The sequence below is a fragment of the Juglans microcarpa x Juglans regia genome, chromosome 8S, assembly GCF_004785595.1.
Source record: "Juglans microcarpa x Juglans regia isolate MS1-56 chromosome 8S, Jm3101_v1.0, whole genome shotgun sequence".
Lineage (NCBI taxonomy): Eukaryota > Viridiplantae > Streptophyta > Magnoliopsida > Fagales > Juglandaceae > Juglans > Juglans microcarpa x Juglans regia.
The window spans coordinates 12,777,054-12,799,984 of record NC_054609.1 but is presented as its reverse complement, the minus strand read 5'-3'; positions in this window follow the sequence as shown (position 1 = coordinate 12,799,984).

Below are 22,931 nucleotides of genomic sequence, written 5' to 3'. Positions count from 1 at the left end.
CAATCTATTAATTTGAAGTTGAATTCAAGTTTTTAACAATTTGTATATATCTATATACAATATATTTATATAAATTATTTATATAAATATTAAAAATTATAATTTTTTATATTAAAAAAGGGAGAGGTGGGAAGCGAGGGGCAGCGTTAAGGGGGGTGGGGCCCCGCTGCCCACCCTTTCTTTATCTATTATGAAGCCCAGTCCCTTTTGTTGATGTTGTAATGAGTGTGTGTGCGCGCTGAAGCCTTGGCCCATGTATAAGCCTAGACCAAACATGAAAACAAGCCCAACCCCTCACCTTCAAACGACGTCATTTTGCACTAAGGGAGAAAAACACTAAGTTTTTCCCTTATTGTCTTTCTCCTTCCCTTTCTTCCTCCTGCGCCACCCCCTCTCCTATGGCCCTTTGCAACCCTTGAGCTCCGCACGCCACCTGTGCCCCTATGATCACACCGCCGCTTGTTGCAGCCACCTCTTTGATCACCTCATCTCCACCTCTAGCTGCTTCACCTCCCTCTCTGTTTCTTCCTCATGTAGATCTCTCTCTCTCTCTCTGTCTCCCCTTAGTTTGGGAATTCGCAGCCGTTTTCGCCCCTCGCTGGCTAGCTAGTTCTCTCACCCCGTTTGTGTCTCACCCTCCCTCAACCACTCAGTCTCGCTCCCTCTTCCTCTAGTTAGTTCTCTCACGCCGCCATCAACCACCTGTCGAGAAACCACTAAATTCGAAGCTTGGTCATGCTCGATCACCAAGAACCATCATCAATGCACCACCAGATCTGCCAAAATCTACAACGAGAACCACCGAGACCCCCCCCCCCCCCCCAAAGATTTGTCATGAGACCCACCACACATGGAGGAAATTTCTTAGCACCATCATAGCCTACCTCACAACAAACCAATCACAACCTTGCCGCACCGCCATAGCTCAGGCCCCACCAACCACCAAGAGCACCATTTCTTCTTGACCCTTTGTTTTTGCTAGATTTACCCCTACCTAATATTCTCACCGTAGCACCCCATATTCTATCCAGATCTGCCACTTTGCACAGTGTTCACCGTTGTGTCTGCCGCCTTACTCCTCCCTTCCTGGCACTAATACCTTGAGCTCTTTTGCCTCTGCTTGCCATTTTGTTTTATGTCATATGTTCGAATATAATTAATTTTAACTTTGTCAATCTATGCAACGACACGTGCACACACGCACTGATTTTCTCTCAACTCGAGTGTAATCGCCACAACCAACGGCTTAGGACTTAGCGCAATGTGACCATCTTGAAATTACCGTTGCATTGGTAAGTAATCCTCGAACTAACCCTTAAAATACTTTTGTTGGAAATTTGTGAAATTGTGATGTGCAACCTGGTTGTGAATTTGTGAAGTGGTTGAGGGGTCGATGGAGTGTTGGGATAAATATTTGTAGTTGGTTGTGAGTTGTTGGCCCAGGGCCAGGTAAAGTGTTGGGAATGAAATATGAAGTTGTGATTTTGTGGTTTGAAATGTCTTGTAATTGTTTGTGTGTTTTCAACTCACTTATCATGTCGTTCACTTATAATTACCTATTGAATGTCATTAAAATTTTAGTAATTGTGCTCTGTTTATATTATGCCGAAAAAATGTAAAATGTTTGGTTTTTGTTGTCAAAGGATTATTTTTTGGGTGCGTGCATATCATGACCCAAAGCCGAGATGGGGCATGATCTCATGGATCTCTTCTAGTCACTTGGAAGCGCATAAAACAGAGTGACATCCCCTGGGTTGTCACTGGGCGACAACAGGCTCGGGCGAGACAGTAAGCTCTCGGGCAGACTATGTTGCCTCTCTGCTGGTGGAGGTTAGAGGGTGCTTGGTCACGTACTAGTCAAGCGCGAAGCTGGGCATGGCTCATTATGAAGTCGCACGCACGGTCATTACTAGTGATGTAACGAAGGGAGCTAAAGTGTACGAATGGTTCATAGGAGAGACCATGATTTATGCATAAATAAAATGATTGTACGGATTTCATGTGGATCACGACCCCAAGCAGAGATGAGGCATTATCTCGGTGGAGCTCGTTTGGTCACTCGGGAGCGCGTAAAATTGAGTGACATCCCTTGGGTTGTCCTTGGGTGACAATAGGCTTGGGCGAGATGGTAACTCTCTTGGGCCGAAACCATTGCCTCTCTGCTAGCGAAAGGTAGAGGATGCCTGATCACATACACACCAGGCGCGGAACTAGGCATCGCTTATCATGAAGTCACACACACGATCGTTACTCGTGGTGTGACGAAGAGAGCTAGAGTGTGCAAATGGTCCATAGGGAAGACCATGGTGCATACCTTAATTAAATAAATGGTGACTTTTCAAAAGAAAATGTGATTTTGAGTGCATGGTGTTTTTGTGTGAAATTTGGGAAGGTACTGATGATGTATATAACAATGGTAAATGTTGGAATCCTCTGAAATTGTCATTTTTGCATAATTTCATATTTTCCATGCGTGTATTTTTTAGTGTTAGTTTTTGGTTTCACTTACTGAGATTTTGCGAAATCTCACTGTGGTATCCCCACCTGTAGTTCCGCTCTGCATAACTATATATTTTGATGCAGAGAGAGATTACGAGTATGGAGGTCGGTGTTCATCCGGAGAGTGAAGATCAAGGTTCTCCCCCCTTTTTTGTAATAAGAGTTAATAATATTTGGATTTTTTAAAATTTATTCGGATGACTGTAATATTTTTATGCCGGAATTTGGTAGATTTTTTTTTTTGCTTATGGATATTTTCTTGGTGATGTAATTTTAATTTTTGGTACAAATTAATGACTACCCTTTTTAATTTTTTGCTTCGAATTAACTGTACACTATTGTATTGCATGTAAGTACACGCTTGTTGTCACAACGGGCTAGGGGTGTATGACCCAAGCAGCCAACATCTCAGCGTTGCGACTCCCACAAAAATACAAGTGGGGGTTGAAGGCACCACATCAGAAAAACTTAAAAGTGTGAATTTTTCAATTCATTGTAACTTTTTCGATTAGTTGTGTAGCATTTGTAGTCAAATGAGAGTATTCAATACAAAATTTGAGGATTGCGTGATGTGAATGCGACTAGGGGTGAATATAGGACTGAACCGATATGCACCGGTTTTGCATTTTCGAAAACTGATTACGTACCGGTTACCCTCCTAAACTAGTACCTCCGCAAAAGGGTAACATTTGCAGCTTCAGGACGACGCATGCCCTTGTTAATCTGGAGCTGCAATACTGCAAGGTGAATGATTGGTCTCTGAATTTCTTTTTCGTGTCTAGCTGCAGATGGAAATTTTCGATTGGTCGGGTGATTTGCGGCGAGTTCCCAATTTTGAATTGATTGGGGGAGGGTTCTTGAGGATAAGGAGGTGCATCTGATGGCTACCCTTGCCAAGTCGAGGCGTATCGCCGTTGTTAGGGAGTGAGTGAAGAAAAACTCTAACAATGTCTTCTCGGAAGCCCTTCTTTTAAAGGAGAGTCTGAGGGTTTCTTTGCCTTCCCCTCAGCCATGTTCCTTTTGATGGCAGGTGACTCTTGCTCAGCCACAGGTCACCCCTGCTTGGAAGCATCCTTTAAATCCTTCTCTAAGGGGTAAGGGGAAAAGACCTTGCTTGCAAAGGGTTGGGTTCGATAGCAGGCCCTTTTCTGGAGTCTCGATTTTTTATGGGCGGGCACTAGCTAAGCTTGAGGCCCATCGTCTCGTCGTCTTGGCAATGCCGGTGGAAACGTCCTAGTATGCTGTTGATGCAGAGGAGCCAGCAGAATCTTCTTCTTTGGAGCCTTAGAACTTGTCGGTGAGAGGTCCTTTGGCTGAGGCCCCTTCAGTGCCGCCCCCACTGGCTGGCATCTATGGTGTGCTCTTGAAAATTGATGACCTTGGCGGTCAGGGTCTCCCGGTGGGTTGATGTGGGGCAGAGTCCTCCGGCTGTCTCCTCCACTTCTTCTGCACATTCTGCTGCCAATAGTTGCTTTTTTGAAGGTGAGGTCGAGGCTTGCTCAAGGGGCTCTGTCTCTGTGGCACCGCTTTCCGCAATGTCTTCGCCCATTACCATGGGAGGGGATGATCCAGTCTCTGTGGCAGGTTGAGAAGAGCCGGAGTCATTCAAAGGCTTGGACTCCATTATTAAGCGATAACCACTACTTCCAATAATCGGGTCACGGAGGTAGAGCACCAAGTGGAAGGTGAACTCCTTCTAGATGTTGTAGCCGGCGAGGGTCCAATGGATCTGTGGGAAGATCCGCTTGTCTAGGCAGGAACGATTGCTAAAAAAGGTGGTCCCGACTTAAGTAGAAGGTGTCAACGGTCAGCCTCCGACCCTTGTTGCTGGGGAGGTTGCTAACAGAGCCCTTCGAACCGAGGCGTCCGCACAAGCACCTGATTCAGAGGGTTCGATGGAGGTCATCTCTCTTTTGGCCTGGCTAGAAACAAAGGGTGACGCGTGGAAGTCATCAGCCAAGTAGTCAAGTGTTTATCTGGCTTCTTCCACGAGGTTTTGCAACTTCGTTTTCATTTCTTTCACTATTTTCTAGACTCCTATTATTGATCTCTCCATGCTGGCCACTTTTGTTGTCAGAGTTCCTCTCATATGGCAGCCTTCATTGTTGATGACCAAGATGTCGTTGAGCAAAACAAGCGGGCCCTTCGCGCGATGACTCAAACTACCCTACGGTACGCTCACTGCGAGAGAAGTGCCATTAGCGTATGTTGGCCCTCACTAGCTGTTGTCGGCTTGGAGGGGATAAAAATCTCCCCTTAAGAGTTAAGCCATGTTAGGGAGACTCTAGTCACCTCATTGGGGGGAGAGCCAAGAAGTGTTTTGCTAACTTGCCTCTATGCCCCTCCAAATAGCACCGTGGCCATGGAGTTGTATATGACTAATCCAAGCTGCTTTTACTTGCAATGAAGGCCGGGGTAGGTTATTCGGGTAGCTGTGGGGCTGGTCCCGCTCTCCGCCACAGGCAAACAAGGCGGCATATGGCTCGACCTGTCTCCTTAGTTCGCAAGGAGGTAGGTTGTCCGGGTCGTTTGGAACTGGACCCGCTTCCGCCCGTTGGCATTGTGTATTCAATTCCTGATTGAAAAATAAACATGTCATCATAACTTTATCCTTATCTTTGTAGGAGTTAGACTTCGCAAACCTGGGCCCTCTGGCCTATGACGCGATTTGCTTGCATCTTTTTACCGAGATGTTGATGTCCACATTCCTTGGTGCAATTTTCGGGCGGTTGAAGGACTTGGCCTGCTCTCTATTGGGGAGAGGTTAGGAATCAGGATGCCCCAGGCCAACCAGCCTTTTTAACCTCCGATGAGGTATTTTTTTACAACCGTGGGGCTGGTTCGTTCTTTATTGTGATGAGAGTCAGGGTAAGTAGTTGGTTGACCAAAATATCGAATCCGCTCTCCTCCGTGGGAGGTCGGAGCGGCCTCTAGCGTGACTCGCCCTAGCTACCCCATGTTGAGTAAGTTGTTCGGGCAGTTTTGGGATTGAACCTGCTCCCGCTTGTTGACATCGTGTAGTCTGCTATTCAGCTAGGCTATTCAGCCTTCAAGGTGGTGCACCCATTGTTTCAACGTTTCTCCTTTGGAGACTTTGTTCATATCTGGTAATCGGAAGACTAGGCCCACACTCCATTAGGGAGAGGTCAGGATGCCTCAAGTCAAGCCCGCCTCTCTGGTTCCCTGAGGAGGTAACTTCTTCAAATGGCTGTGGGGCTGGTCTGCTTTTTCGTAGAGATGGAAGTCAGGGTAAGTATTCAGGCCGTCCGGGGGGGGGGGGGGGGTGTGGACCCACACTCCTCTATGGGAGGGGTAGAGCAGCCTCCCATGAAGGAGTTAAGTTTTCGGACAGTTTGAGACTGAATCTGCTCCTGCTCGTTGATATTGTAGGAAAATGTAAGATTTGGGTCAGACAGGCATTGAACCCACTCCTTGTTCACAAGTGGAGGTCAGGGTAAGTATTCGGGCCTTTAAGGGGGCTGGACTCACACTCCTCCACGGGGGGTAGAGCAGCCTCTGGCATGACTCACCCCTTTAAATCCCGTGGGGAGGTAACTTTTTGAGCAGTTTGCAACTGGACTTACTCTCGCCTGTTGACGCTTATGAGGAAGCTATTTTTGGGCAGCTGAGGATTGGCCCGCACTTCACCGTGGGAGAGATAAAGTAGCATTAGATATTACACTCATCCCTTTGGTACCCTATGGGGGAGGTAAGTTTGGACAATAATATAGATGGTCTGCACTTCGTGGCGATAGGGTTGGGGATAAGTTGTTTGAGCCGCCCGGGGGCGCGGGGGGGGGGAGGGGGGAGATGACCCGCTCTCTATCTCGGGAGGGATAGAACAGCCTTCGGCCTAGTTCTCCCCTTCAGTCCCACGGGAGGTACGTTGTTCGGGGAGTTTGAGCTTGGACCTGCTCACACCCGTTGATATCGCAGGGAAGGTAAATGTTGGGTCAGGCTAGAGCTGAGCCCACTTTTCGTTGCAACAAAGGTCGGGGTAAGTTGTTCGAGCCGCCAGGGGGTGGGACCCGCTCTCCATTGCGAGAGGATTAGAGTGGCCTTCGGCCTAGCTCTCCCCTTGATCCCACCGGAGGTACGTTGTTCTGGCAGTTTGGGACTGGACCCGCTCCTGCCTGTTGACGCTCGCAAGGAATGTAAGTCTTTGTCTTCAAGTTGTCCAGGGCTAGCCCGCACTTCATCGTGGGAAGGATGAAGCAGCCTCTGGTATACTCATCCATTTATTACCCTATGGGGAAGGTAACTTTTTCAGACATTGATGTGGCTAGTCCACTCAACGCTACAATGTGGGTCAGAGTAAGTTGTTCTAACTGCCAGGGGGTAGGACCTGCTCTGCTCTTTATCGTAGGAGGAGTAGAGCGGCCTTCGGCCTAACTTTCCCCTTAATCCTATGAGTGGTATGCTGTTCAGGCAATTTGAAACTAAACATGCTCCCACCCGTTGACATTGCAGGGAAGGTAGGCATTGATTCGACGATGATTTTGTCATTGCATATTATGTTAATTGGAGATCGTCTTGTTCATATTTTGTCGATAACACGAAAGTTTGAAGTAGGTGTGTTCCATTGTCCTGGAAAATCATGACTTTCATTAAACAACAAGAATTTACAGTATTTAAATAACAAATTACAAAATAAGGGGAGATGAAGCCTTCAGCCGGGGAGCTTTCACCCTTTCTGCCTCTGCCTCTGCCTCTAGGACCAAGCACTTTCCCGCTCCCCCTCGAGCCCGATAGGGCAAGTCGTAGACTAAGGCTTGTTGGGGCTCTTCAAGCAGTGCATGCCCTACTCTCTCATGGAGGTGCCGTCTGGGGTGACCCCATTATCCTTCTATTTCAGTTCTTGGACATAACATTCCCTCGCCAGAACCTGTTTGCCTCAGATTTCTCCCACTCCATAGGGAGTCAGAAACTTCATCTTAAGGTGGTAGGTCAATGTGACTGCCCTCAAGTTATTGAGGCTGGGCCATTCGATGATGGTGTTGTAGGACGACGGGGTTCTCACTACTAGGAAGTCGACCATGATTGAGGCAATGCAGGGGGTGCTACCTACGAGGACTGACAACGCGATGGTTCCCATAGGATGAACCATATTCCCAGATAACCCTTCAGTGGCATGGGGCTGGGTGCACCCGAGCAGCATCTATTCCCATCCTGGTGAAGGCTTCTCAAAACAAGATGTATGCTAAGCTCCCATTGTCAATGAGGATTCTCTGGGTGGTGAAGTTCATGACCAACATGATCCCCACCAGTGCATCATCGTGGGGGTACATGACCCCTTCTTGGTCAGCCTCTCTAAAAGAGATGAACGGGGTCGGCTCGCCCCTTTGGTGCTTAGCAGAGTGGTACTCCGTCGAGTACACCTCGTGGTACCGAGTGTGTGCCTTTTTGCTTGAGGAGGAAGTGCTGCCCCTGCCTACGAATCCTTCTACTATGGTCCAGATTTCCCCGAGTGGAGGTCCTCCCCGCAGTGGTGAGCGAGGGCGATCTTGCTGCGGCCCTACTACTGGTGGTTGTTGCCGAGGGCTTTCTTCCCCTCTGCGTCGGTCGACTCGGTTTGTGCTCTTTTCCCTCGATCTTCCCCATTTTTTCTGTTTCAGCCTTCGGGCGGGGGGTTAACATTGCCTCGTCCGTTATACATGCTCCCTCCTTCCTTGTTGGGAGAAGCATCCTCGGTGTTGTGCGAGGTGGACCTGTGGTATGTGCAGTCATCGTCTTCGAGGGCGACAGAGGTGTCGACCTCGTGGATGGTAAACATGGTTTGGTCGAAGCGATGTCCCAGTCCCCTCTTTAGTGCTTCCTCCATTCTCTTATTGTGGGAGCCGGCTTCTCGTGGGCCTTACCTTTGATGGGGCCATTGTCTTCCTTTTCGCTGGCTCCAACTCCTTCTTCCTTGGCTTCGTTAGGGCCCGAAAAGTGTTTTCGGCGTTAATGAAGTTGTCGGCCTGGTCCATATACCCCTCCCAAAAGCGTCGCTAGGGTTATCTTCTCGTCCTGGTTATCGGTGGTCATGCGCTCCCTGTTGAACTGAGACAGGTATGTCTTCAGGTTTTCCTACTCTCCCTGCTTGATGGTGAGGAGATACGCTGCTGGGCGTCGCCTTCTTCGACTTGACATGAACTAGGTAAAAAATAGTCGAGCTAGCTCGACAAAACTATTTATGAAACTGGGTGCCAGAGACCCAAACCATACTTGTGCTGACCCATTTAGGGTCAGCGAGAATACCCTGAATGCCACCTCCCCCGGAAAACCATGCAACGTCATGTGAGCCTTGAAGATTTTCATGTGCTCAAGGGGGTCCCTCCCTCCATTGTACATCTCCATGGTGGGGACCCTGAACTTTGGTGGTAAGGGTACATTCATCACCTCTTTCGTGTAGGGTAAACCAGTACTTGTGAGCAGTTAGTCCACCAACGAAGATGTGCCCACTCTCCTTGCAATCTCTTCATACTTTCCTTTGAGGTTGTGGAGCTCGTCTTGCATATTCTTCCTCTCCTCCTCCACGTTTGCTCCAGCTCCTGTGTTTTGAGACCCCACAAGCTCGCTATTGTTGGGCTCCGCCTCTTCGTTCTACCCTTGTTGAGGTTTTCTAAAACCCTCAATCTTTTTGTGAAGTTTTTGCACCTCGTCCGTCAACTTTGTTACCCAATTCCCATGGCTTTCAGTCTTGCCACCATGACAACTTCCTTTGTGTCTCTTCTGAGTTGTCCATAACGGGTTATCGCATGCATACGAAATACACATAAGATTTACAAGGATCCCATAGACGACGTCATTGTTAACGTCGTGTTTCATACGAGGATCTCAGGTTTTCAGAACTAGGCCTGCGAAATTAGAGAAGAAATACACTAGGAGAGGGTGATCTTGGGGTCAAGGAGTCTCCGATGCCAAAGTTAGTAGAGTGTTCTGGAAGTTTATAAATAATAAGAGAGTCTACGATCAGAGAGCTTGGGGGGACAGTTTGTGCTTGCTCCCGTGGAGTCCATGCTTTCTTTACTGTTCCTTTTGTCAGAGTTCTTTAATGCGGCATGCTTCTACGACGTGTCATTAATGTAGCGTGTAGCTCGAGTAGTAGTGCCATTAATACGGCGTGGTTTCTCAATTTGCCTTACCCTGCCGGTGTTCTTGGTGGTTCATCGATGTCACCTTGTCAGAGGATCGAGAGTCCCCCTTACTTCCCACTCGTTTACATGGACAGACACTCAAGGGCTGGATGCTGCTCGAGGGATCTCCATGATGGCGAGTCCCATCCTCTGTAGTATACTTCCACATGGGGATTGTGTTCCAGGGGAGTCTACCCGTGGGCCGAGCCGAGGGATCTATTTGTTCTGGATTTGGCCTTCGTTTCTTATTCCCTTCATTGCTCCTCTCATGCTTATTAAGAAATGGGAAAAACCCCTTACACTATTTTTCTTAGAGAGGATCTATTTAGAAGCTTTTTTTTAATATACCCAGCACACTGCTGATATAGAAGTTTTCCACATCAATTATGCTAAAAATTATTGGTGGTTGGGTTTTTATAAAGTAATAACGAGTTCTATTATAAGTGTTGCATGTGCTAACACATCGGCTTCTATGTAGTAAGACTGATCATGAACTTGAAACAGCGATTTGGGGTGAAAACAATTATCACATTCCTTTTATCATTAGGAAGAGACAGATTTTGAAGATGAAAAATGATATGTGCAGTTTTAGGATGTGTAAGTCCTAAGACTGCATGCAAAAAAATACTTGGTCCTAAGAAATGACTATAAAAAAAATAAATACATAGTTGGTCTCTTCGTAATAGTGAGAAATAAATAGTTGGTCATGAGAAAATGATTGTTAAAAAATATTTGAAAAAATATGAGTTAAAAAATAAAGAAAGAATAAAATATAGAAAATATGTTTTTTTCTAAAATAAAAGAAAGTGAGATACATGTTTTAAATTTTCATATTAAGGTGAGTAGTTAAAATAAAAAAAATGTTGTTTATTGTTAAAATTTTGCAAAACTTTTAGAATGCCTCAACTTGGTTTAGTTAAATAGATGAAATGAGATATGATAATAAATTTTTTATTATGGAATTTTGTGATGTGAGTCTTAGTTTTGAACTTAAATATAAATTAAATTGATTTATAAATATATAAAATAAATTATACAATACTTAATATTTTATATATAAATTTATTATCAAATTATTCAATAAATATAATAATATCTAAATCTTTTTTCCTAAATTTAGATTACAAATTAGATGACAAGTTGGACATTCATTCACAGTAGCCGACAAAGAGGTTCTTTTCTTTGTTCTTCCCTCACAAGTTAAAAAGAAACCAAGACAAAAATTAACAAAAAGACAAAACAAAAGCGCACGTGGCACCCACTCAGCAAGCATTAGTACGAGCAAACCTAAAAAATTAAAAGAAAATAATTTACATACAATATTTTATATAATTATATTTTAAAATTAACATTATTTTATAAAAATAATCTATCTTATAATATTATTATGAAATATATTATATAAATATATTATACGTATATCATTTTTCATTGGGAAAAGGCCATATCCCTTTGCAATGAATTGGAGGCCCTTTTTATAATAGTTTCTAATTAATGCTGATTTTCCATATTATTAATTAACATTATCCTTAGGTCATGACCTCAACAAACACACACTTTCTTCTCTCTTTTTTATTTTTTAATCACTATAATCTTTGGTATACCTAATCAAAGTTGGGTCTGGACGCGGAGATTTGTCTTCCAAACCAGGTGTCTCGCATACACTCCCTTTGAGAAAGAATAGAATCTATTATTATGTAAAAAGATTATACAGTTTTTACACGCATTAAGAATATACAAAACATTTTCCTAGGCAAAAATTCTTTTATTTGGGTAGTGCAGTGCTATCTAGTACAATTCCTATTAACATTTATTATACTAAGTAGTATTTCCTTTTCAATTTTATTTATTTGTTTTGCAATTTATATGTCAAACACTCACATTTAATTAGTACATAAATTTAGAATTTATATTTTTCTAAACATATGAAACCTCTATATGGTTTTTACAATGATCAGAATAGTACTATTAGATTATAACCCGATCTTGAGTTGACTCCATGTCCATGCACTATATGTGGCAATGATTTAACGTTGTTTGCGGGTAAATACAACAAATCCGTGCAAGGAAGGCAAGTACAATGCTTGAACTAGGCATGCTCCTCCCTTAATTTTTAAGAACAACTACACAAATTTTCAATTTTTTAGCTCATTTTTTTCTAGTGCAACTTTTAAGGGTTGGTCATATGCTCTCGAGTGACCTTGGGGCGAAAGTCACATAATCATTAATGAGGAAAACATTAAAAAAGGAAAAAAAAAAAATAGAAACACAAATTTGTATGATTCAACAATAAAATTTGTAAGCATATGGAGAAACCCATGTTAAGAAATTCGCTAAAAAAATACACATATCTTGATCTAATTCGTTTAGAAAAGTATGTTATAGTCGCTTTCACCTTTAGTACTCCTCCTTATCCTATCTCCCTTGGTGCAAAGCATGAGTAGGGCGTTTTGTTAGTGGTTGGTAGAAAAAAAGCCATCTTATGTATGTCCTTTTGTATCTTATCAAAATGGGTAGCTGCGTGGGATCAAAACAGTGAATAGTTATCTCTCAATTTTCATGGTTGACTTTTGCTAGACATGCCTAAAAACTCTTTCGTTACCTCACAATTGATTGGCATTTGTCTTTCAACATAGGGACTTTGTCGAAGTAATGGTGATCAAGACGTACCCTTCAGAGTTCAGGTCTCTCAAAATGCTTTCAAACCTTGCAAGGTGCCCCTCAATCTAAATATACCTCAGGTCTTGCTCAACATAGGGACTTGAGGTAACCCTTGATCAAGACATATCCTTAATTAGAGTCTCATAATGCATTCATGACCTCATCGAGGTGGCTCTCGATTAAGACATATCTTTGGACTCTTGAAATATCTTTAAGACCTTATCTTCGGACTCGACTCTTGAAATGTCTTGATCAATGCCTTATTGAGATGCCCTTTGACAAGATGTACCCTAGGTGTGTCTTTGCTGGCCTGCAGGGAAGTTGATGATGATGCGATTGGAGTTTGAGAATTTATGTTTTCTTTATTCCATTCCAAATTATATTTAAATTTTACTCAGCATGCATGCATGTCTTGAATTGGAATTAACAATTTTTAGCAAATCGATACCCATAACTAATTAACAATTTTCATACATATATTTGGGTAAGTTAAAACGGTCGCTAGCCAGGCTGCAATATCATCGCTACCCAGGCTGCAATATCATTGCTAGCTAGCTAATTAATTGAATTATATAGTGTGAGGATAAGTGATATGCATGGCTGCAGGCTGCAATATTCCTGCAATTTTAATAAATATAAGGCTATAAAAAAGTCAATGATTTTCTTAATAAGGTGATGAACCATGAAGCATATGTAATATCATAGATATAAATGCATGCAATTGTCCAGACTTGTCTAATCGTTGAAACCAAGCACCAGTATCTTAGGGAGAACGTACAAATTAAAAACCCTGAGAAATATCATATATTTATGAGGAGATTAGGATAATTATGGGCTCTTTGGAAAATTTAATTCATCTAAAAAATTTTCATAATTTTCTTTTCAAATATCACTTAAATACAAACATTTTTTAATTTTAAATATTCAACTTTTTCATCTAATCATCACCAATTTCTCAAACTTCCATACAAAATATGAAAATAATTCAATCTTTTCAAATCTCAAAAGAAAAATTATATTAAAATAATATTTTAACTTTATAATATTTTTAATTCAACTTTTTCTCTCTCATTTTCCAAAACCCAATAAAATCTTAACTCAAATCATTTCACTACTATTCACAAACCATTTCATTACTATTTGTAAAATTCTCACGTTATCTCATTCTCCAAGCTTCCTTAAGTCTTCTCAGTTAGGTACTAAAGCCAATGTTTTTATTGTTTATAAAACGATGTAAAACATAAAATTATGTCAGTTTGTAATTCTTTTTTATAAGATCTCTGTGTAAATCTATCATTTATCATACTTATATTAATAGGAGCTGTTCTAATTTGCCTCCTTGGTCCTCTTAGGTGTTGTTTGGAAACACTATCTCATCTCATCTCAATATTTTTTTTTTATAATTTCCTTATAATCAAATATAACTCAAATACAAACACATATAAATTTTAAATTTTTTCATATAATCATTACCTAATCATTATAACATTCTCAAACTTCTAAACAAAACAAAACAAAAATAATATAACTTTTTTAAATTTCAAAATAAAAATTATATTCTAATAATATTTTTAACTTTATAATATTTTTATTTAATTTCTTCTCTCTCATTTTTCAAAACCTAATAAAATATCTTAGCTCAAACTATTTCACTATGCATTTGAACAAGGTTCCAACAACTCAGGTCTTCAGAACTGGGCTTGCGAAAATAGAGAAGAAAGACATTGGGAGAGGGTGGTCTTGAAGCCGGGGAGTCTCCGATGCCAAAGTTAATAGAGTGTTTTGGAAGTTTATAAATAATGAGAGTCTAGGGATCCGAGAGGTTTCTCGTACTTGGAAATTGCTATTTATACCGGGAGCTTGAGGGGACAGATCGTGCCTGCCCCTATGGAGTCCATGCTTTCTTTACTGTTCCTTTTGTTAGAGTTTTTTAATGCAGTGTGCTTCTGCGATTGCGTCATTACTGTGGTATATAGTTTGGGTAACGGTGCCATTAATGCGGCATGTTTGCCCAATTTACCTTACCCTGTCGGTGTTCTTGGTGGTCCGTCGATGTCACCTTATCACAGGATCGAGTGTCTCCCTTACTTCTTGCCCGTTTACGTGGATAGACACTCAAGAGCTGGACGCTGCTCAAGGGATCTCCAGGATGGCGAGTCCCATCCCCCAGTAGTATGCTCCCACATGGGGGTTGCGTTCCAGGGGAGTCTACTCTTGGGTCGAGCCGAGGGATCTATTTGTTCTGGACTGGGCCTTCGTTTCTTATTCCCTTCGTTGCTCCTCTTAGGCCTATTAAGAAATGGGGAAAAACCCCTTACAGTTCTTTCAATTCTCATTGGACTCGTACGATGAGAATTTTTTTAATTTTAAACTCGCCTTGATGTCAAGGTAGGGGCTGCCCCGATGACGTGTATTTGGCTCCAAAGTCTAAGATGGCCTCCTGTTGCTTGACATCCCTAGTAATGTTTCCCTTTTTTTCTTTGTTGGCACGTCTCTCGATAACTATGCTTGTTTTTTTATGGCGTCTTGTCAGCATTGGGGGCGTTAGGCGGCTATTTGCCTTCACATCGCTTCGTGGTGTGTATTTTCTGGGATTCGAAGCATCTCGTACTCCTTCCTTCTACCAAGGGGCGTTGGACATTGACTGCTGTCTTCTTCCTTTATAAGTGCGATTGGATCATGGCATTGTCTCCTTTCTCGTCATCGTAATCTTCTCACCCTTCTTTTCTTTTAACTCTTATAATTTTCCCTTATACCATTTTCTCTCTGTCACTTTCTTCATCTTCGTCAATGGAAACTAAGAAATCCACCCAACCCAAGGCTTCCGGTGGGGGAGACGCATCAGAAGTTGGCAATGCCGGACCATCTTTCTTGGGTAGCACTTGGCGCTCAAACGTCCAAGTTGCGACGTTGGCATCTCGGCCATGTTCGTTTTGACGGTAAGGTGACTCTTGCCCGACCTTAGGTCACCCCTGCTTGGAAGCATCCCTTGAATCCTTCTACAAGGAGCAAGGGGAAGAGACCTCGCTTGCATGGGCTAGGGTCGACAACATGCCCCTTTCCGGAGTCTTGATTCCTGATGAGCAGGCGCTATCTATGCATGAGGCCCATCATCTCGTCGTCTTGACGATGCTAGTGGAAACGTCCAGGTATGTTGTTGACATGAAGGTGCCGGCGGAATCTTCTTCTTTGGAGCCCTTGGACTTGTCGGTGAGAGGTCCCTCTGCTAAGGCCCTTTCATTGCCGCCCCCACCGACTGGCATTAGTGGCGTACTCCAGAAAACTGATGACCTTACTGCCCTACTTCGGGAAACCTTGGTTGTTAGGGTCCCTCGGTGGGTTGATGCGGGGCAGCGTCCTTTGGCGGTCTCCTCCACTTCTGCTCGTTCTATTGCTGGTAGTCGCTCTTTTGAAGGTGAGGTCGAAGCTTGCTTGGGGGGCCTTGGCTCTGCGGCACCACTTTACGCAATGTCTTCCCTCGTTACCGTGGGACGTGACGATCCAGTCTCTGCGGCGGGTGGAGAAGAGCCTGAGTCATTCGGAGGCTTGGACTCTGTTATTAAGAGGGCAACAGCCATTACTTCTAATAATAGTGTCGTGGAGTGGGAGCACCAAGCAAAAGGTGGGCTCCTTCTGGATGTTATAGTCGGCGAGGGTTCAGTGGATCTGTGGGAAGATTCATTTGTCCAGGCAGGAATGGCTGCTGAAGAGGTGGTTCTGACTTATGTAGAAGGTGTCTAGGGTCAGCCTTCAACCTTGCTACTGGGGAGGTTGCTAACGGTGCCCATTGAACCGAGGTGTCCGCATAAGCGCCCGATAGAGAGGGTTTAGTGGAGGTCATCCCCTTTTTGGCCAAGCTGGAAATAAGGGGTGACGCACGGAAGCCATCAACCAAGTTGTCAAGTGTTTATAGTACGCTTGCGGTGAGAGAAGTGTCATTAGCATATGTTGGCCCTCGCTTGCTGTAATCGGCTTGGAGGGGATAGAAATCTTCCTTCTTAAACTGCTCGAAAACTGACCTCCCCGCAGGATTTAAAAGGTGAGTTACACTAGAGGTTGCTCTACCCCTCCCGCGGAGGAGTGCGGGTCCAGCCTCTCCTAACGGCCTGAATACTTACCCCGACTCCCGCTCATTGACATTGCAGGAAAATGTAGGATTTAGGTCTGGCTGCCACTGAACCCACTCTTCGTTTACAGAGGAAGTCAGGGTAAATATTTGGGCCACCAGGGGGCTAGACCTGCCTCCTCCACTGGAAGGGTAGAGCAGCCTTTCGCGTGACTCACCCTTTAAATCCCGTGTGGAGGTAACTTTTCGAACAGTTTGCAACTGAACTCGCTCCCGCCTGTTGACGCTTACGAGGAAGCTAGGTCTTCATTTTCGGGCAACTGAGGGTTGGCCCGCACTCCTCCATGGGAGGGATAAAGGAGCCTTAGGCATTATACTCATCCCTTTGATACCTCGTGGGAGAGGTAAGTTCGGATAAAGATATAGTTGGTCCGCTCTTCGTTGTGATAGGGGTCGGGATAAGTTGTTCAGGGCCCCTCGGGGGGGGGGGGGGATGACTCGCTCTCTATCGCAGGAGGAATAGAACGACCTTTGGCCTAATTCTCCGCTTTGGTCCCACATGAGGTACGTTGTTCGGGCAGTTTGAGACTGGACCCGTTCTTGCCCATTGATATCGAAGGGAAGGTAAGTGTTGGGTTAGGCTAGCGCTGAGCCCACTCTTTGTTACAGCAGAGGTCGGGGTAAGTTGTTAGAGCCACCCTGGGGGGGGGGAGGGTATGATCCGCTCTCCATTACTGGAGGAGTAGAGCAACAGCCTAGCTCTCCCCTTGAGACCTCGGGGGGTATGATGTTCGGGCAGTTTGGGACTGGGCCCTCTCCTGCCTGTTGACACTCACAAGGAAGGTAAGTCTTTGTCTTTGGGTCGCCTAGGGCTGGCCCGCACTTCGCCCGGGAAGGATGAAGCAGCCTCTGGCGTACTCATCTCTTTATTACCCAACAGGGGAGGTAACTTTTTCGGATAGCGATGTGGCTGGTCCGCTCTTCGTTACAATGGGGGTCGGGGTAACTTGTTTGGGTTGCTGGGGGGGTAGGACCTCCTCTCCATCTTGGGAGGGGTAGAGCGGCCTTCAGCCCAGCTCTCCCCTTGATCCTGTGGGAGGTACATTGTTCAGGCAGTTTGAACTTAAACCCGCTTCTACCCGTTGACATCGCAGGAAAGGTAGGCATTAATTCGACGATATTTTGTCATTGCAGATTATGTTAATTGGAGATCGTCTTGTTAGTATTTTGATGATAAAGCGAAAGTTCGAAATAGGTGCGTTGCATTGTCCTGGAAAATCACGCCTATTAAACAACAAGAATTTATAGTATTCAAATAACAAATTACAAAATAAGGGGAGATGAAGCCTTCAGCCGAGGAGCTTTCGCCCGTTTTGCCTCTGCATCTGCCTCTAGGACCATGCACCTTATCGCTACCCCTCGAGCCGGGCAGGGAGAGTCGTAGATTAGGGCCTACTGGGACTCTTCAAGCGGTGCATGCCCTACTCTCTCTTAGAGGTGCCGTCTAGGGTGACCCCATCATCCTTCTACTTCAGTTCCTGGATGTAGCATTCCCTCTCCAGGACCTGTTCACCTCGGATTTCTTCCACTCCACGTGGAGTCAGAAATTTTATCTTGGGGTGGTAGGTTGACGTTACCGCCGGCAAGTTGTTGAGGGTTGGTCATTTGATGAGGGCGTTGTAGGACGACATGGTTCTCACCATTAGGAAGTCGACCATGATTGGGGCAGTGTAGGGGGTGCTGCCTAAGAGAACCGAACGTGATGGTTCCCACAAGATGAACCATATTCCCAGAGAAGCCCTTCAGTAGCATGAGGGCTGGGTGCATTTAGGCATCGTCTATTCCCATCCTAGTGAAGGCTTCCTAGAACAGGATGTCCGTAGAGCTCCCGTTGTCAATGAGGATTCTCTAGGTGGTGAAGTTCGCGACCGACATGGTCACAACCAACACATCATCTTGGGGGTACATGACCCCTTCTTCGTATGCCTCCCCAAATGAGATGATTGGGGTCCGCTCCCCCCTTCGGTGCTTGGCAAGGTGGTACTCCGCTGAGTACACCTCGTGGTATCGAACCCGCCTAGCATGTGCCTTCCTGCTTGAGGAGGAAGTGCCCCTGCTTGCGAATCCTCCTGCTATGGTCCGGATTTCCCTGAGTGGTGGTCCTCCTTGTGGTGGTGAGCGGGGGCTATCTTGTTGAGGCCCTCGCACTAGTGGTCGTTGCCAGGGGCTTTCTTCCCCTCTACGTTGGTCGACTCAATTTGTGCTCTTTTCCCTCGATCTTTCTCCTGTTAAGCAAGGTCTCAGTCCCCTCGTCAGAACTTCCTCCCTTCTCTTGTTGTGGGAGCTCTATTTCGGCTTCTCGTGGGCCTTAGCCTTGGTTGGGACCATTGCCTTCCTTTCCGCTAGCTCCAACTCCTTCTTCCTTAGCTCTGATAGGGCCCAAAGATTGTCTTCGATGTTAATGAAGTTGTCGGTTTGGTCCATAAATTCCTGCATCGTCATGGGAGTCCTTCTTGCTAGCTCGGCTATGAACTGATATCGGGAGTCCTTCTTTGACTTGACACAAACTAGGTTAAAAATAGTCGAGCCAGCTCGCTAAAACTATCTACGAAATCGGGTGCCAGAGACTTGAACCATACTCATGCTGACTCATTTAGGGTCAACGAGAACGCCCTGCATGCCATCTCCCCTGAAAAACCATGCAACGTCATGTGAGTCCTAAAGGTTTCCAGGTGCTCAAGGGGGTCCCTCTCTCCTTCGTACATTTCCATGGTGGGGATCGTGAACTTTGGTTGTAAGGGCACAACCATCACCTCTTTCGTGTAAGGTAAACAGGTACTTGTGAGCAGTTGGTCCACCGACGATGATGTGCCCAATTTCCTTGCAATCTCTTCGTACTTTCCTTTGAGGTTATGGAGCTCGTCTTACAAGTTCTTCCTCTCCTCCTCCACATTTGATCCAGATCCCGTGTTTCAGGACCCCATGCGCTTGCTATTGTTGGGCTTTGCCTCCTCGTTCTGCCCTTGTTGAGGTTTTCCGATCTCCTCATTCTCTTTGCAAGGTTTTTGCCCCTCGTCAGTCAACTTCGTTACCCAGTTCCCAAGGCTTTCAATCTTGCCTCCATGGCAACTTCCTCTCTGTCTCTTCTGAGTTGTCTGGAACAGGTTGTCACAAGCATACGAAGTACATACAAGATCTACAAGGATTCCACAGACGGCGCCACTCTCAATGTCGTATTTCGTACGCTTTTGGGTCAAGTTCTAGTAACTCAAGTTTTCAGAATTGGGCTTGCGAAAATAGAGAAGAAAGACACTGGGATAGGGTAGCCTTGGGGCTGGGGAGTCTCTGATGCCAAAGTTAGTAGAGTATTTTGGAAGTTTGTGAATAATGAGAGAGTCTAGGGATCAGAGAGCTAGGGGGACAATTCGTGTCTGCCCCCGTGGAGTCCATGCTTTCTTTACTGTTCATTTCGTCAGAGTTTTTTAATGCAACATACTTCTCCAACGACGTCATTAATGTGGCTCGTAACTCGGCTAGTGGTATTAGTAATACAACGTGGTTTCCCGATTTGCCTTACCCTACTGGTGTTCTTCGTCGTTCGTCAATGCCACCTTGTTAGAGAATCAAGGGTCCCCCTTACTTTCCATTTGTTTACGTGGACAGACACTCAAGGACTGGATGTTGCTTGAGGGATCTCTATGATGACGAGTCTCATCCCTTGTAGTATACTCCTACATGGGAATTGTGTTCCAGGGGAGTCTACCCGTGGGCCGAGCCGAGGGATCTATTTATTCTAGACTAGGCCTTTGTTTCTTATTCCCTTCGTTGCTCCTCTCAAGCCTATTAAGAAAGGGGAAAAACCCTTTACACTATTTATCTTGAAGAAAATCAATTTAGTAGTTTTTTTAATATACCCAGTACACTGCTAATATAGAAGTTTTCCACATCAACTATGCTAAAAATTATTAGTGGTTGGATTCTTCTAAAGTAATAATGAGTTCTACTATAAGTGGTGCTTGTGCTAACTCATCGGCTTCTATGTAGTAAAACTTATCTTTAACTTGAAACAACAATTTGGGGTGAAAACAGTTATCACATTATTTTTATCATTAGGAAGAGACAGATTTTGAAGATGAGAAATGATTTGTATAGTTTTAGGGTGTATAAGTCCTAAGACTACATGCAAATAAATACTTGGTCCTGAAAAAATGATTGTAAAAAAATAAATAGTTGGTCTCTTCCTAATAGTGAGAAATAAATAGTTAGTTGTCAAAAATGATTGTTAAAAAATATTTGAAAAATATGCGTTGAAAACTAAAGAAAGAATAAAATATAGAAAATATGTTTTTTTCTAAAAGAAAAGAAAGTGAGATACAGGTTTTAAATTTTAATATTAAGGTGAGTAGTTAAAATATAAAAAATGTGGTTTATTGTTAAAATTTTGCAAAATTTACAGAGAGCCTCAACTTCGTTTGATTAAATAGATGAAATGAGATTAAGACTATTCATCCAGGATTTGTTTTCGGCCCAGTCTGGAACCCGGGAACCCGGGAATGGGTTTCTGCCTGGATAAAATTCAAGCTGGAATCCGCATCACCCTAACCCAGCTCAATCCAGGCCGGTTGCAGTATTAGAACCCGGGTACCAGATTTTAACCCCGGTACCCGGTTTTAATAAAAAAACATTTTGACCCCCCCCCCCCCGGGGGACATGTGCTTTGAAATTATAATGCCTTATTGCCTAATCTTATCTCTATGCTCTCCTCTCCTCTCTCCCCCCTCTTGAGTGTAACCCTGACCTTTTCCTTCAAGTTTTGCCACCGTGTCTCTCTCTGTCCATCGCCACTAGCTGGACTTTCAATCGGTAAGTCTCTCTTCTCTCTCTCACACTTCGATCAGTAAATCTCTCTTCTCTCTCTCTCTCTCTCTCTCTCTCCGGTAAGTTTCTCTCTCTCTCTCTCTCTCGATCTCGATCTATGAGCAATGCCTTTGAACAAACCTTATGTGGGTATAGAGTATATGCAGTTATTTTGCTTGATCTGCTCTTTTTTGTTAAACATGGTTTTTTTTTAATAATCTTTTAGGGTTTATGTTTTGGTTCTTTTGTTTCTCATGATTTATTGTTAACAACTAGATCTACCAAAGACCTACTCTTTGTTTGCCCCAAAATGATAACTGCCAGTGTGGTTTCATTGTGATCTAGGGGAGAGTGGGTCTAAATGCGAGTGAGATGAACTGTCACAAGTTCCCCGTCTTCGACTCTATTCCTGCTTGATTGTGGTAACTAAAAGCGCATGTATGAAACTTGGAAAGGAAGTAATGTAAGGCACTCGTTGCTATTTTGTCTAATTTTTCTTGTCTGAATTTGAAACTCGTGCTTTAAAAAAATATCTAGTTGCGGTTTTGAATTGTTGGGCTTGTGCGAAAATTAGTGGGTCTGGGTTCTGATTGATTCTGTGATTGGTGAATATGTGTAACTAGGTTTGTTTATTTTCCATACATAAATGCATTTTAATTTTGCTTACCCAAACAAGCTTATTTGAAATATTAGAATTTTTGCTATCTGAACTCTTTTATGCCATATTGCTCTGTCTAGAGTTATTCACTCCAGAACTTCTTGGCCTGTTTCTATCCTTTTGACCCTCGTTTTAGTCTTCTGCACACTTGCATCTCTAGGTCTTCAACATGGATCTATCATCTTTTATTCGACTGTTTTATGATCTTATTAAATGTTGCATATTCCTTGTGCCACCAGTCATCCATCTTATCATAATCAAATAGGCTGTATATTTTCTTAATAAATGATTTGTGATTGCCCAATACAACAATATTACATTATACTGCTTGGTAGATCATGTGAGGTTTGGATAAGTGGCATTACATATTTGCATCTTTGCTGCATTTTTTCCCTCTCTGCTTATTTTAAGTGCTTCATATACTTATTACTGCCCTTGCTAACCATAATAACTGAGGGTTATGTTAAAATTCATGTATGTTACAAAAAGTTCACTTTTGTGTATTCCACCAAAACTAGAGTTTTGGGAAGTTCTATGTTGCCTAGTGTTTCTGATGAAGTTTTGGGACATATTGTTGACTTGTCATTATTTTTGTTATGAACTGTGAGGATCATAGCTTGGAAATGTAATTTATCGTGCTGTTCCATAAAGAGAAGTATTGGAATTTATCTCAAGGTGAGTTTTGTTCTCATCAACAATTTTGGGGTTACAATTTTGGTATGAGATTATAAGACTACATAGCTTTTCTAAGTATTCAAAACTTTTTCTTTTTTACAGGGTCTCTTTCAGTCAGTCATATCACTTGAAGTTGCTACTCAGTGTGAGATTAAATCTTGATGGAAGACCATGCTAATGATTTTGTAATTTATATCTTGTAATTTTGTATTTTGTAATATAATGTATAAATAACAAATAATGTAATATGTAATGGATTGCATGCATTTTAATTTTTAATTTTTATATATTTGTATTATTCTGGTAAATGTTCTATGCTTTTTAACTTGACTTAGAAAAAAAGTTTCATAAAATATAGGCTTTTATAAAAAGTTATGATTTTCAACATTTTTTTTAA